This window comes from Pelodiscus sinensis, chromosome 20, assembly GCF_052426305.1.
Source record: "Pelodiscus sinensis isolate ZL-2025 chromosome 20, ASM5242630v1, whole genome shotgun sequence".
Lineage (NCBI taxonomy): Eukaryota > Metazoa > Chordata > Testudines > Trionychidae > Pelodiscus > Pelodiscus sinensis.
Window position 1 is genome coordinate 23,230,822 of NC_143071.1, and position 15,510 is coordinate 23,246,331.

Sequence of the window (15,510 nt, forward strand, 5' to 3'; positions counted from 1 at the left end):
TTACCCCCTGGCTAAGACTACTCCATGGAGCCAACCTCCATGACTTGATCTCACTTCCCTTTAAACTCTGTTCTAGTTGTAGCCTTCACAGCCTCCTGCAGCAAGGAGTTCCGCAGGTTAACTATTTGCTTTCTGAAGAACAACTTTCTCTTACTAGTTTGAAGCCTGCTACCCATTCCTTTCCTTTGGTGTCCTCTAGTCCTTCTTTATGGGAACTCAGGAAGAACTTTTCTGAATGCACCCTCTCCACCCAACCCCTGCTTTTAGAGACCTCTATCCTGTCCCCGCTCCATCTCCTCTTTTCTAAGCTGAACAGTCCCAGTCTCTTTAGCCTCTCTTCATCTGGGACCTGTTCCCAACCCCTGATCATTGTAGTTGCCCTCCCCTCTCCTACCCTCTTTCTTCCCCTCTCCCACCTCCTTTTCCCAGTCTCCCCCAGTTTTGTTCAATAAAGACAGATTCCATTTTTGAACACAATTGTCCTTTATTTTGTACATCAAGAAAAGGGGCTAGGGAAGGGTAAGTGGAAGGAGGTGAGGGAGGAATGGGGTACGAGCTCCCAATGGGGAGGACTGGGCTGGCTCTGCGGGCTTCTGGGGGTGGAAGCTCTCCTGCAGCCCCCCGATTGCCCCCTCTCCCCAGATGGCAGCCTGCGGCAAGTGCAGCCGGGCTGATGGCCGAGTGCTGTGATGTGCCCAGTGTGGGTACTCCGGGCAATCCAAGCCAGGACTGCTTTGCAAGCGGGGCACCCCTTAGAACTGTCTGTCCGGGGTGGGGGTCGGGACCCTTTAAGAACAGCCCTCGGCTAGCTTGAGACAGCATCTCCACGCTCTAAGTCCTCCTCTGATGCCCTGCCGGCACTGCTTCCGGCCATCCTTAAGCCCGGTTCAGGGTCCACTCAATGTGGACTTGCTAGTTCGAATTAGCAAAACGCTAATTCGAACTAGTTTTTAGTTCTAGACACGTTAGTTCGAATTAGCTTAGTTCGAATTAGCGCTGTAGTGTAGACGTATCCTGAGACCTCTTACTGAGAGAATAATGAGTCAGCTCTATAGCCTTAGCTACCTGCTGGCTTTTGATTCATGAGATAGAGCCTCATGCACTAAGCTCCAGCGGGCCCTGGTTCAATTCTTCCCATAGATGACTGAGGTCTGCCAGTGTTACACTGAGATAGGACCAAGTAACCCTAAACAATTCCTGACAGGTGTTTGCCTAGCCTTTTTTAAAAAATCTTAAGTGATGGGGATTCCACAAACTCCCTAGGGAACTTGTAAAGAACCTTATAGTTAGAAACCTCATAGTACTGTAAAGCTGTAGTGCTTCCTAACATCTAACTTAAATCATCCTTGCTGCAGACTAAGTTTATTACCTCTTGTCCTACCTTCAGTAGAGGTGAAGAACATTTAAACCCTGTTCATTTGATAACAGTCCTTAACTTATTTGTTTCCAGGTCTCTCTTCCCCACACTACAAAATTAAAACTATTGAAATGGAGAGCAGTATTCATGCAAATGATTCCCTTAGGGTATGTCTACATAGCAAAGTTATTTTGAAATAACAGCCGTTATTTGGAAATAACTTTACTAGCATCTACAAAGCCAAACCGCTATTTCGAAATTAATTTGAAATGGTGGAGCGCTTATTTTGAATTTGGTAAACCTCATTCTACGAGGAATAACGCCAAATTTGAAATAGCTATTTTGAAATAAGTGCTGTGTAGACACTTATATCGAAATAAGGGGCCTCCAGCCTTCCCAGGGTGCCCTGGTGGCCACTCCAGCCTCAATCAAGAACACTCCTCTCCCTTCCCCTCCCCGGAACCCTTAAAGGGGTTGACTCTGGCCACAGTGCCTGTGCCAGCTCCAAACATGCCAGCCCAGAGCCAGCAGTCACTGCCCCTGACCCAGTGGCCTCAAAGCATGAGCCAGCAAGCCACTGGCAGCCAGCCCTCCACCGCTCCCCTGGAGCAGTCTGCCAGCTCCCAGGAGCCTGACAGGTCCCGGAGAAGGCAGGCGCCTTCCCGATCCAGGGTGGAGATCATGGACCTTATTCAGATTTGGAGGGGATGCCCCCAACTTCCATGATCTCTGCACTAGACAGAGGAACGCGACTGTCTATGGCAGGATAGCTGCCAGCCTGGCCACCAAAGGCCACATGCTAACCCAGGAACAGGTTTGCATGACAATAAAGTTGGTCCGTTGAGACCCCCCCAACCCTGAGCCCTTAGCTTCCCCTCCCCCTTTTCCCCCTTGCTTTCCCCTTCCAGCTCCCTCCTCCCAGGTTTACTCCTCTCCTCTCCCACCCTCTCGTCTCCCCTCTCCAGCCTCCTTTCCCCAATCTCACCAGGGTTTCATCTCCCCATCCCCAATTTTGTTAAATAAAGAGAGTTTGTGTTCATGAAAATACGTGTATTTTATTTGACATCGGGAAAGAGGGTTAGGGAGGGGTAAGTGGAAGGACGCGTGGGAGGAACGAGGCACAAGCCCCCAGTGGGGCAGACCAGGGAGGCTCTCAGTGCTCCTCAGGGCAGAAGCTCTCCCACAGGGCCTCCTGGATACTGACAGCCCCGCAATGGACCTCCCGGATGGCAGCCTGCAGAAAGTGCTGCTAGGCTCATAGTAATGTGTTCACAAGCAGCACCAGAGTGCCCAGGGGCAGGTCTGGCTCCATGTTGCAGAGTGCTGTGGTGTCCCAAGTGAGGGCAAGCAGAGCACACATAGATAAAATGATTTGCTGTCCCTCATTGAGGTAGGCAAGCAAGCAGGGAAACCTGAGAACCAGCTGTCCAGGGGGGTCCCTTTAAGCACAGGCTTCAGATAGCCTCAGGAAGCAGCCACACAAAGTAACTCTTGACCTGATGCCCTGCCGGACCTGTTTCTGGCTGGCCTTAAATGTGATTCAGTGTCCACTCAGTGTGGACGCGCTACAGGCAGTCCCTGGTTTACGTACAAGATAGGGACTGTAGGTTTGTTCTTAAGTTGAATTTGTATGTAAGTCGGAACTGGTACATATTGTAGGGGAAACTCTAGCCAAACATTTCTCCAGAGCTCAATTTTATTCTCCCACACCTCACTTCCCTCAGTCCTGCAGACCAGGGAGACGCGGAGCAGCTTTTCTCGCTGCAGAGGACGCAAGCGGCAGGTCCGCGGTGGGTCTCGGCAGTCTGCTGGGGGGGGGGCGGCGCAGCTAGTGTGGGGTTGCCTCACCCCGTTTGTAAGTAGGGATCCGATGTAAGTCGGATTCATGTAACCCGGGGACTGCCTGTATTTCAAAATGCATTTTGTGTGTAGACACGTTATTTCTAAATAACTTATTTTGAATTAACTCTTTTTAAATAAGATATTTTGAAATAACGCTGTAGTGTAGACATATCCTTACTTTCTTCACCACTCCTCAGAATAGAGTTTGGGAATAATATATTTCAATTTGCTGGCACTTCCAAAAATCTATATTAAAAATATTATTTGAGGTTTGATTGAAATGTTTTGACCCCAAACACAATATTATGTTTCAATTTTAAATATTTTTTGTTTTTAATATTTTTTTCAAAAATAAAGGACATTTCTGAATGAAAAGTTACTTTGAATTGAAAAATCGATATATATCATTTTGACGTTTGTTCTGATTTATTTTTCTGTGTGAAACTCTTCAGCAAAATAAACTTTGGGTAGCATTTTGAAGAAAAAAGTTCTGATAAAAAATGTGAGCGAGATATACCCCAAAGACACTGAAATCTAGACCAGAGGCAGCCCATTCATGCCAAAACCCAGTAGATAAAAAGGGGCAAATGTCGTCAAAATCCAATAATACACATTTTCCCTGCAGTTCCCTTTCAGAGCACGTGTGGGTTTTTTATTCTCTCCCAAGTTAATGTGAGATCAGTTTTCATGCCTTTTGTTTTGGGAGCTATTTATTGAAAGCTCCAATTGACTAAGCTGGTGGGAGGAAGGGAAAAGCTTTTGCGCAAAACGGCCAGTGTGGACAGCTCAGATTTGTTTTGTGCAAAAAAGCCCCAATCGCGAAAACGGCGATCGGGGCTTTTTTGCGGAAAAGTGCGTCTAGATTGGCCATGGACGCTTTTCCGCAAAAAGTGCTTTAAAAGCATTTGCGGAAAATCATGCCAGTCTAGACGTAGCCAATAAATAACAGATTTCATTTGCAACGTATCTGAAAAATGCCATCATCACCAGACAAAGGATCTAAGGGTATGTCTACAGTAGCCCCCTAGTTCAAACTAGGGAAGCTAATGTAGGCATTCAAAGTTGCAAATCAAGCCCGGGATTTATATATCCCGCGCTTGATTTGCATCTTCCCGGCCGGTCGCCATTTTTTGAAATTTACAAGTCCAGGCTAACTGCCCACGTCTACGCATGGCAGGGACCCGGTATTTCGAATTAAAGCCCTAAATCGAACTACCTGTTATTCCTCCTGTCTCCACTATGGACATCGGCATGTTCACATTTCTGATTCTGATGGTGCGATCGGGGAACAAAATGCCAGAATGCATCTTCTCATAGAAGCTGGAGTTGCAGATGATGTGGGTGTCGTTTGACTTCCCTGGCCACCTGATGTTGATGTTCGTGAACCTGCCTCAGTGGTCCACGAGGGCCTGCAGGACCATAGAAAAGTACTCCTTCTGGCTGAAGTGTTTGGATGCCCAGTAGTCAGTGGCCCAGCTAGGGATGTGGGTGCCGTCAATACCGCCCCCACCCCACAGTTGGGGAAGACTATGGCAGCAAATCCAGCAATGTCCATGTCGCCCAAGATGATTAGGGTCCATAGGTCAAGATTTAATGCATCTGAGGGTATTGAGGGAGCTGGCAAATGTAATTGCAGAGCCTTTGGCCATTATCTTTGAAAACTCATGGGCTATGTCTAGACTGGCATGATTTTCCGCAAATGCTTTTAATGGAAAAGTTTTCCATTAAAAGCATTTGCGGAAAATCTCATCTAGATTGGCACGTATGCTTTTCCACAAAAGCACTTTTTGCAGAAAAGCGTCCGTGCCAATCTAGATGCGGTTTTGCGCAAGAAAGCCCCGATTGCCATTTTCGCGATCGGGGCTTTTTTGCGGAAAACAAATCTCAGCTGTCTACACTGGCCCTTTTGCGCAAAAGTTTTGCGCAAAAGGGACTTTTGCCTAAACGGGAGCAGCATAGCATTTCCGCAAGAAGCACTGATTTCAGACAGTAGGAAGTCAGTGTTCTTGCGGAAATTCAAGCAGCCAGTGTAGACAACTGGCAAGTTTTTCCAACTTGCCAGTCTAGACGCAGCCATGGAGATTGGGAGAGATCCTGGATGATTGGAAAAAGGCAAAAGTAGTGCCCATTTTGAAATAGCTCAGTGCTATTTCAGTGGGCATTTGCTGTGCAGATGCGTTATCTTGAAATAAGTTATTTTGGAGTTTCTATCTTGAAATAGCTTATTCTGAAATAAGGGTGCAGTTTAGACGTACCATTAGAGATTAATAACCAGGGGGTTAGTTGCTGTTGCGGATTCAGATTTCCCAAAATTGAGGCATTGAGCAAAAGTCAGGAGTCAGGACCCTGGAGTTCTACTTCCAGCTCCAGAAGTGACTCTGTGTGGCTGCTCTGTGCCACATTTTCCTTAACTGCAAAGCAGCTGTAATGACTTACCTACCTTATGGAAATATTGCAAGGCTTATTCAATGTTTGCATAAAGCATTTTGAAGTCTTTGGACAAAAGGCACTGTAGAAGCGCAAAGCATGGATTTTGTGCATGGAGTGAGAAGCAGGCAATCTGTATGCTCCAAAAGCCATATCCACTGATTTTCCACAGAAACTAAATGCCAGGGACACAAGCAGCATGGGTAGGAATCATATGCCCCTCTTATTAAGCAGCCTTAACAAAGCAAGTATCAGGTTTCTTTTTCCTCACCCCACCAACTTTATTCACAGTCTTGAAGGTAGCAGTTAGGGGCTCTCCTGCTTCACCTTTAACAGGATAGTAATAAAAAGAAGCTCTTTAAGCTTCTCATGCTGGGGTGATGATGAGCCAGACTCCATCTCCAAACTGACATGTCCTGCAATATTCCTCCCTCCAGACTAATATGTGCCTTCCACATTAATGAAAAAGATACAAAGGGAAACAGACTGCTTGTCTGTTTTGCTGACACTACACTCTTCGATGTACCCACCAACTTTCCCTAAGGCAATAGAGCTTTAAATCGAAATAAAGATGGTTAAAATTTCTTTCCTGCAGATCAAATCCTCTTTGAACAGAGCAAATAAATTTAAATGTAAGATAGATCACTAGATGCAAGCTGTAGACCACTACAGACTTGCAAAGTATCTATACTGCACTTCCATTTATCTGTAGCAATGGAAGTAACATGCACTGCTGGCCTTTGGCATTTTAACAGCTATGCCACCTGACTCTGCTCTGAGCAGAGCTACGTGATGCCATGATAAATATAGCAGACGCTGCTCACTCCTTGTGGATAGCAGAGTACTCACTGCTGGTGTCACCGGAGGAGCTGCAGAAATGGAGAATGGTTCAGAAAAAACACTTAGCCCTGGTCTACACTACCCTTACTTTGAAATAACAAGTGAAGCATCCACACTACCAAGCCTGTTACTTCAAAATAACAGGCTGGTTATTTCAAAATAATAACTCCTGTTTTCCACAAGGAATAACATTGATATCAAAATAGTTATTTTGAAATAATGGCCTTGTGGATGCTCCACTGCTGCTATTGCAAAGTAACTACTCCCCAGAGTCATTCACAGTAATTACTCCCCAGTGTTTCTGGGCTCTAAGTCAAGGAAGCACGTCCACATTAAGGGAGTCTGCCTTGGACTAATTTTGAGGCTTTCCTGTAGTATGGACATGCTATTTTGAAACAGTTATTTCTGGAGTTATTATCTCAAAATAATTTCCTAGGGTAGAAATGCCCTTAGTGTAGATGGAGATTGAGTGTGTATTGCCGTCTAGTGCTTGATTCATGTACAAGGTTTTGAGTGAATCTCCTGGAGAGTTTACTACCCAGAACATTTGTGAAAATAGCAAGTTGTATGTGACTATCTGAGAATATTTGCACAAAGAGATTTTGAATTCATTAAACAGTGTTTTCCCCACGCCTCTGTGAGATACACTCATACAATCAAGGACCAGAAACAACACCAGGAGATCTGTTTGACCATTCAAAGCTAACCAATGAAGCTTAGATTTTGAATCTCAAGCACAACAAATGCCTTGCAAACAAGCTACAGACCAAAAATAATTGGTAGGAATTATTTGGGTAATAATTCTAAATAATGAATAAATCTGAGAAAACTGCAAGCTATTCACAGACTATTTACCAATGAGGAAAAACACTGAATCAGCCCAACAGATAATTTACTATAGATTATTTATTCAGCTGTAGCTGTAACCTTATTTAAAGCATTACTAACCAATTAGACAACTCTTTATCATTCATAGAATCATAGAATCACAGGGCTGGAAGGGACCCTATCCCTACCTTCCAATGTATCTACCGCTCCCCCTAGCTTAGCGTCATCTGCAGACTTGCTTAGGGTACAATCCATCCCCTCATCCAGGTCATTAATAAAGATGTTGAACAAAATCTTCCCTAGAACCGACCCTTGGGACACTCTGCTTGATACTGACGGCCAACCAGACATCAAGCTGTTGATCACAACTCATTGAGCCCGACAATCTAGCCAGCTTTCTATTCACCTTACAGTCCTTTTATCCAATCCATACTTCCTTAACTTGCTGGCAAGAATAATGTGGGAAACAATCTCAAAAGCTTTGCTACAGACAAGATATATCACATCCATTGACTTTCCCATGTCCACAGAGCCAGTTACCTTGTCACAGATGGCAATCAGGTTGGTCAGGCACGACTCGCCCTTGGTGAATCCATGTTGACTATTCCTGATCACTTTCCCCTCTTCCAAGTGCTTCAAAATGGATTCCTTGAGGATCCCATCTGTGATATTTCCAGGGACTGAGGTGATGCTGACAGGTCTGTAGTTCCCCAGATTCTCCTTCCCTTTTTTAAAGACAGGCACTACATTTGCTTTTTTCCAGTCATCCAGGGTCTCTCCTGATCTCCACGAGTTTTCAAAGATAATGGCCAATGGCTCTGTTATCACATCAGCCATCTCCCGCTGTGCCCTCGGATGCATTAAATTCGTCCCCATTCAGTACACTGTAGTCTGTTATAGAAGGAACAGTCTGTGTCCAGCACTGCCCACTCTATAAGGGAGGTACTTTACCCTTGTGCATGGCAGCATTGCCCAGGTGAAGTCCTCACAAGAGATTGGTAAGTATCACCAACCCCATTTTATAGACAAGGAAACAAAAGCACAGATTGGTTAGGGGCCTAATTTTCAGAAATAGCCTGTAATGTTGTCTCCTTGCCCTCACCTTCTGTCCTATGTAGCTGATTCGTTACTGTGTAATTTGTTTACTTCTTCATTGTATCCCTCTATTATACAATGGTCATGCCAATTCACTTTCAGAATATGATCTGAAGAAGTGGGTCTGCCCCATGAAAGCTCATCACCTAATAAACCATCTTGTTAGTCTTTTCTTGTTTTCTTTTACCAAGATCAGTCTAGCATGGCTACCTCTCTGTAAACTTTAATGTTGGGTACCTCCTTTTCTTCTTTTTGTATGCCCAGTTTGGGATACCTACAGCATGATTCTCAGACTGTGACTGCACTGAGGGTACGTCTACACTAGCCCCCTAGATCGATCTAGGGAAGCTAATGTGGGCAACCGAAATTGCAAATCAAGCCTTGGATTTAAATATTCCACACTTGATTTGCATGTTCCCAGCCAGGCGCCATTTTAGAAATTGACTAGCCTGAAGTAACTGCAATGAGGTTTACCAACTAATTTGAATTAGGGGCTTTAATTTGGAATCCCATTTCACTGCCATGTGTAGATGCAGGCAGTTACTTTGGGCTTGTCAATTTCTAAAAATGGTGACTGGCCGGGAACATGCAAATCAAGCGCGGGATATTTAAATCCCAAGCTTGATTTGCAATTCCGGTCGCCCTCATTAGCCTCCTTAGATTGATCTAGGGGGCTAGTGTAGACATACCCTTAGAGTTGCAGATGGCAACATCTCTGAAAATCAGGCCCTGAGTGTCTCAAGTTGAGCACCTCAAAGCTGAGGATGGCACTCAAAATTAGAGGCTGCTTCTGAAAATGATGGATTTTGAAACTTTCCCTGAGACCAAAGAGCAAATCTTTGTTTGAGATGAAAATCATATCTGGCTCTCCTTTCTCCTGTTGTGGTAACCACAAGCCTCTTTCTGTTAGCTCCAGCTTCTGCAAAGCCTGTGCAAAAAGAAACAGCACTTCCCAAAAGCACTTTACCTGAGCTATCACAACACTCCCCTGCAAGTGGTTAGAGCCTCTCCGATAAAGACCAAGGACAGAACAACGGCAGTCAGACTTCACATCCATGCTCACCAGGCACTGGGACTCTGGAAGCACTACTGGCTGCTTTTTAGAAGACACTGCAACTATCTGAACTATGGACATGTACAGCCAGCATGTGCCCTTGGAGCTGTCTGAATGGAGGGGGCTGAGATACAAACAGAAAAGCAACAGGTTTGATATGAAGAATCTAACTTAAAAAAACATATAGGGAATCTAGCCCTCCCTTCATTTGTTTTAGGGGAAATGATGAGGGGAGGGAAAATGGGGGGGGGGAGATGTTTCCCACATCAGCAACCCCTTTTGAGGAATGATTCTAATGTAGAACCCTAGATAAAGCTGGCTGTGGCTGAAATAGTTAATTACTGCTCTGCTGTCTGAAGCCTTGAACGACTCTGATTAATTTCTATCCCCTTTTTAAGAATTCTGTGCATAAGTGATTTGCGCCAACCCTCTCCTTTTTTCTTTGTTGAGCTGTTTGCAGGCAAGGCGCTGTGCTGGAGTTATTTATTCCATTCTGTGATGCTTACCCAGCACTGCAGCAAACCTCTCATAAGCCCAAATCCCTGGCTTGTTGTATGTGGTGCTCTGAGCCATGGCAGGGCAGCAAAAGCCATCTTGGTATTGTCCTTCTATTTTAGGTACCTTTCCAGCATCAGAGCTCAGGGACATTTTGTTTTGTTTTGTAACTGAGCAAATTGATTCCTAGAACAGTGAGCGAGTGCATAAGTACCTGAAAGATCTGATTTATGATTATTAACACCACACAAAGCCTTCAATTCACGGATTGCTTTCTAGCACCGGGCAAGAAAAGAACAATGCCAGCCACACCAATGTTTACAGGCGGCAATGGGGGTAGGGAGAATGGTTCTCCAACACCTGTCATTGGTCACCATTTCTTCCTTGGGACATGTAAGTAAAGAAGGATCTTGATGCGCCCATACCTAGAGGGAGTGCTGCATAATCATATTCCTACCTCCAGTGTTGCTGTGCTCTACATATGCCGCCCAGCATGCCACTGATCTGAGAGGTGAGAGAGATACAGTTAAAGTGAGCTCAGTGCTCGGTCCTGCGCTCCTCCCTCCCCCATCCCACTCTTTGCTTAGTGGGCTGCTCTGTGAACTCCTTCCAGGCAGGGAGGAAACAGATTTCCTTTTTGTGCCCTCTTAGTTCAGAAGTTCATCTCTGCTAATATCTTTTTTAAAAGGGATAGAGAATAAGAAAGAAAATATCTTATTGCCTCTATATAAAACCATGGTACGCCCACATCTTGGGTACTGTTTACGGATGTGGTTGCCTCATCTTAAAAAAAGATATATTTGCATTGTGAAAGGTTCAGAAAAGTGCAATAGAAATGATTAGGGGTTTGGACTGGATCCCATATGAAGAGAGATTAAAAAGACTTGAAATTTTCACCTTAGAAAAGAGGAGACTAAGGGGGGATATGATACAGATCTATAAAATCATTACTGATGTGGAAAAGGTCTTATTTTCTTATTTATTCTAATATTGTTTTAACTCCTGCCATTGCCTTCTCCTCTTCCATTTCCCCCCTCCCTCTCTCCATCATCACTAGCTGCACCATTACAGGGGACCCTGATAGCTGAGTAATTAGCTCTCCTGATCCCTCAATCCTCTTCTATGTTGGAGCATCCGGTAGAGTACATTTACACTAGCCCCCTAGATCGATCTAGGGAGGCTAATGAGGGTGACTGAATTTGAAAATCAAGCCCGGGATTTAAATATCCCGTTCATGATTTGCATGTTCCCGGCTGGATGCCATTTTAGCAATTGACTAGCCCGAAGTAACTGCCCTTGTCTACACGCGGCAGTGAAACGGGATTCCGATTTAAAACCCTAACTCAAATTAGCTGCTATTCCTCCTGCAATGAGGTTTACTAGCTAATTTGAATTAGGGGCTTTAAATTGGAATCCTGTTTCACTGCTGTGTGTAGACACAGACAGGTACTACGGGCTAGTCAATTTCTAAAATGGCGACTGGCTGGGAACATGCAAATCAAGCACAGGATATTTAAATCCCGGGCATGATTTGCAATTTTGGTCACCCTCATTAGCCTCCCTAGATCGATCTGGGGGCTAGTGTAGACGTACCCGTATAGGCCTCTCTCAGCAGACAAGATACTGGGCTAGATGGACCTTTGGTCTGACCCCGTGTGGCTGTTTTTATGTTCTTATGTTCTTATGTTCATCATGACTGATGTGGAAAAGTGAATAAGGAAAAGTTATTTACTCATTCCCACAATATAAGAACTAGGGGCCACCAAATGGAATTAATAGGTAGCTGGTTTAAAACAAACAAAAGGAAGTTTTTTTACACTCAGCGCACAGTCAACCTCTGGAACTCCTTGCCAGAGGATGCAGTAAAGGCTACGATTTGAAGAGGGTTCAGATAAAAGCTAGATATATTCATGGAGATTAGGTGTATCAATGGCTATTAGCCAGGATGGGTAGGAATGGTATCCCTAGCTTCTGTGTGTCTGGAAATGGGAGACAGGAGAGGGATCAAATGAGGATACCTGTTGTGTTCCCTCCCTCTGGGGCATCTGGTATTGGCCACTGTCAGAAGACAGGATAGTGGGCTAGATGGACCTTTAGTCTGACTCAGTATGGCCGTTCTTATGTTCTTATTTATTCTAATATTGTTCTAACTCCTGCCATTGCCTTATCCTCTTCCATTTCCCCCCTCCCTCTCCATCGCCACTAGCTGCACCATTACAGGGGACCCACAACCCTGCCAGCTGAGTAATTAGCTCTCCTGATCCCTTCAATCCCCTTCTATGTTGCTTACTGAGTGCCTTCAGGCAATCTAACACTATAGAATATTCTGCAGCAGCTTTACCCATCCATCAGCCTGGCACCATAGTCCTGAGAGAGGACACAGCTAAAGGAATTACAGAGCTCCTGACACAGACACAGTATTTTAAAAGAAACCAACAATACACCTCTCTGTGCTGCTTTCCATCCAGTTTTCCATCTGTTAGGATAATTAAGACATTAATTATATTTATTATTACTTCTATTACTGGTTGTGAGTAGCAGTGGGGTTCTCTCTCTTTCCACATGCCTGGCTGTAACACAATATATGCTATATAGTCCCCTTCCTTCGAAAAGTGCCCTGTCCCAAAGGGAGCTGTATCAGCCCCTGAAGTTAGTCACAGTTTGCAGGCAGGATCAGTGGTGCTGGAACTATTTTTGGATGGGGCTGCTGAGCTGCACCCCTACATCTGTTCACGCCACTCCCCGCCACAGGCTGGGTGGGGTCACACCTAGGATTGCCAAGTGTCCCAGACTGGACAGGAAACCATTGCAGCACATGGCATCTGGTCCATCTAGTCGGGCAGAGTTGGTAACCTAGCCACAACTGGAGGCGGCTGCAGAGCCTCAGGCCAGCAGCAGGACCCCGAGTGGCAGTGGAGCCTGCCAGGCCAGTGGCTTGAACCATGGGGATGACAGGCTACAGAGTCCTGGGGATGGCAGGTGATGAGATCCCAGGTGGAGCTGAAGTCAGCGGGGCCAGCAGGATCCCGGAGGAGCTGTCCAGAGGCCGGGACTGGGACTAGTGGGTCAGAAGTAGGGCTAAAGTCCCTCGGCATGGGGAAGCCGGATGCCAAAGTTGCAGGTGATACTAATGCTTGCTCCTACTGCCTCTCATCCAATAGTCTCAGCCCAACAATTTACAAATCACAGTGCCCTGGAAGGGAGGTGGGTGTCTGTTATCACCAGTTTGCAGCAGAGACGGACCCAAAGTGCAAGAAAGGATCTGGACCACACAAACATTGGGAAGGTTCTGCAGCTCTCCTTTATCTATGGCCAGCCAGAGTGAGCACGTGGCAAAGGTGTGACTGAAAAAGTCATCCTGTGGAGTCGAACATGCCTCCTATCACTGCGTACTCCTGATACTGGTATTTAGATCGGAACGCCATGACAGAGGTCCATCTCTGCTTACAGTTGGCAAAAGTGAGGCATCAAGATTAGGGGGTTGAAGCAGGTCCCATATGAGGAGAGGTTAAAGCGACTAGGACTTATCAGTTGAAAGAGAAGCTAGATAATTTCATGGAGGTTAGGTCCATAAAAGGCTATTAGCCAGGGGATAGAAATGGTGTCCCTGGCTTCTGTTTGTCAGAGGCTGGAGAGGGATGGCAGGAGACCAATTGCTTGATCATTGTCTTCAGTCCACCCCCTCTGGGGCACCTGGCGCTGGCCACTGTCGGCAGACAGGCTACTGGGCTAGATGGACCTTTGGTCTGACCCAGTACGGCCGTTCTTATGTTCTCATGTACGAGATGTTTCCAAGGCCACCCAGTGGAGCCAATGGCAAGATTGGGAAGAGACCCAGGCCACTGCATCACTACTCTAACCAGTAAATACTGGTTCACGTTTTTCTGCATGGACCCCATTCTCTGGGTATCAATCTGTTTCCTACTGAAGTCAGAGACTCTTTATTGACTGGAGGAGGACGTGAGTTTCTCTCTAATTTGGGACCAGATTTGCTCTGATATGTAACCAGGTAAATCAGGAACAACTCCACTGACTTCTGCAGAGTTACTTCTTACCTGCACTAGTGCAGCTGAGGTAGAATTTGTCTCTTCTTTCAAGGTGCTCTCTCACTTCTCCACATTGAAATCTGTGTGTAACCCACACACCTAGGCTGCATCTAGACTGGCACGATTTTGCTGAAATACTTTTAACAGAAAAGTTTTTCCGTTAAAAGTATTTCCGCAAAAGTGCGTCTAGATTGGTCCCAGAGTTATCGTTATAACGACGTGCTTTTGCACAAAAGCGTGTCTACATTGGCAGGTCGCTTTTGTGCAAAAGCAGAAGCCTGGAACCATTTTGAAGAGGGCAAAAGGGCACCAGCTCTTTCTGGGGGTGGGGGCTGGAGCTCCTTTGAGACACATGCTTAAAGGGATCTCCCCGGACAGCTGTTTCTCTCCTGCTGTGAGCTATAGGACCTCTTGCAGGGACTGACAGCCGTAGCAGTTTTTGTGGTTGCCCTCTGCCGTTTTGGACACCACTGCCTTGTCACTAAGGGTACGTCTACACTACAGCACTTATTCAAACTAATGCGTCTAGAACTAAAAACTAGTTCGAATTAGCATTTTGCTAATTCGAACTAGCATGTCCACATTAAGTGGACCCTGAACCGGGCTTATGGATGGCCGGAAGCAGTGCCGGCAGGGCATCAGAGGAGGACTTAGAGCGTGGAGCTGCTGCCTCAGGCTAGCCAAGGGCTGCGCTTAAAGGGTCCCGACCCCCACCCCGGACAGACAGTTTTAAGGGGTGCCCGGACTACCCACACTGGGCACATCACACCACTCAGCCATCAGCCCGGCTGCACTTGCCGCAGGCTGCCATCTGGGGAGAGGAGGCAATTGGGGGGCTGCAGGAGAGCTTCCACACCCAGAAGCCCGCAGAGCCAGCCCAGTCCTCCCCATCGAGGGCTCGTACCCCATTCCTCCCTCACCTCCTTCCACTTACCCTTCCCTAGCCCCTTTTCTTGATGTACAAAATAAAGGACAATTGTTTTCAAAAATGGAATCTGTCTTTATTGAACAAAACTGGGGGAGACTGGGAAAAGGAGGTGGGAGAGGGGAAGAGAGAGGGTGGGAGAGGGGAGGGCAACTACAATTATCAGGGGTTGGGAACAGGTCCCATATGAAGAGAGGCTAAAGAGACTGGGACTTTTCAGCTTAGAAAAGAGGAGATGGAGGGGGGACAGGACAGAGCACTATAAAAGCAGGAGTTGGGTGGAGAGGGTGCATACAGAAAAGTTCTTCATTAGTTCCCATAAAGAAGAACTAGAGGACACCAAAGGAAAGGAATGGGTAGCAGGCTTCAAACTAGTAAGAGAAAGTTGTTCTTCACAAAGCAGAGTCAACCTGTGGAACTCCTTGCTGCAGGAGGCTGTGAAGGCTACAACTAGAACAGAGTTTAAAGGGATGTGAGATCAAGTCATGGAGGTTGGGTCCATGGAGTGGTATTAGCCAGGGGGTAGGAGTGGTGTCCCTGCCCAAGGTTTGTGGAAGACTGGAGAGGGATGGCACGAGACAAATGGCTTGGTCACTGTCTT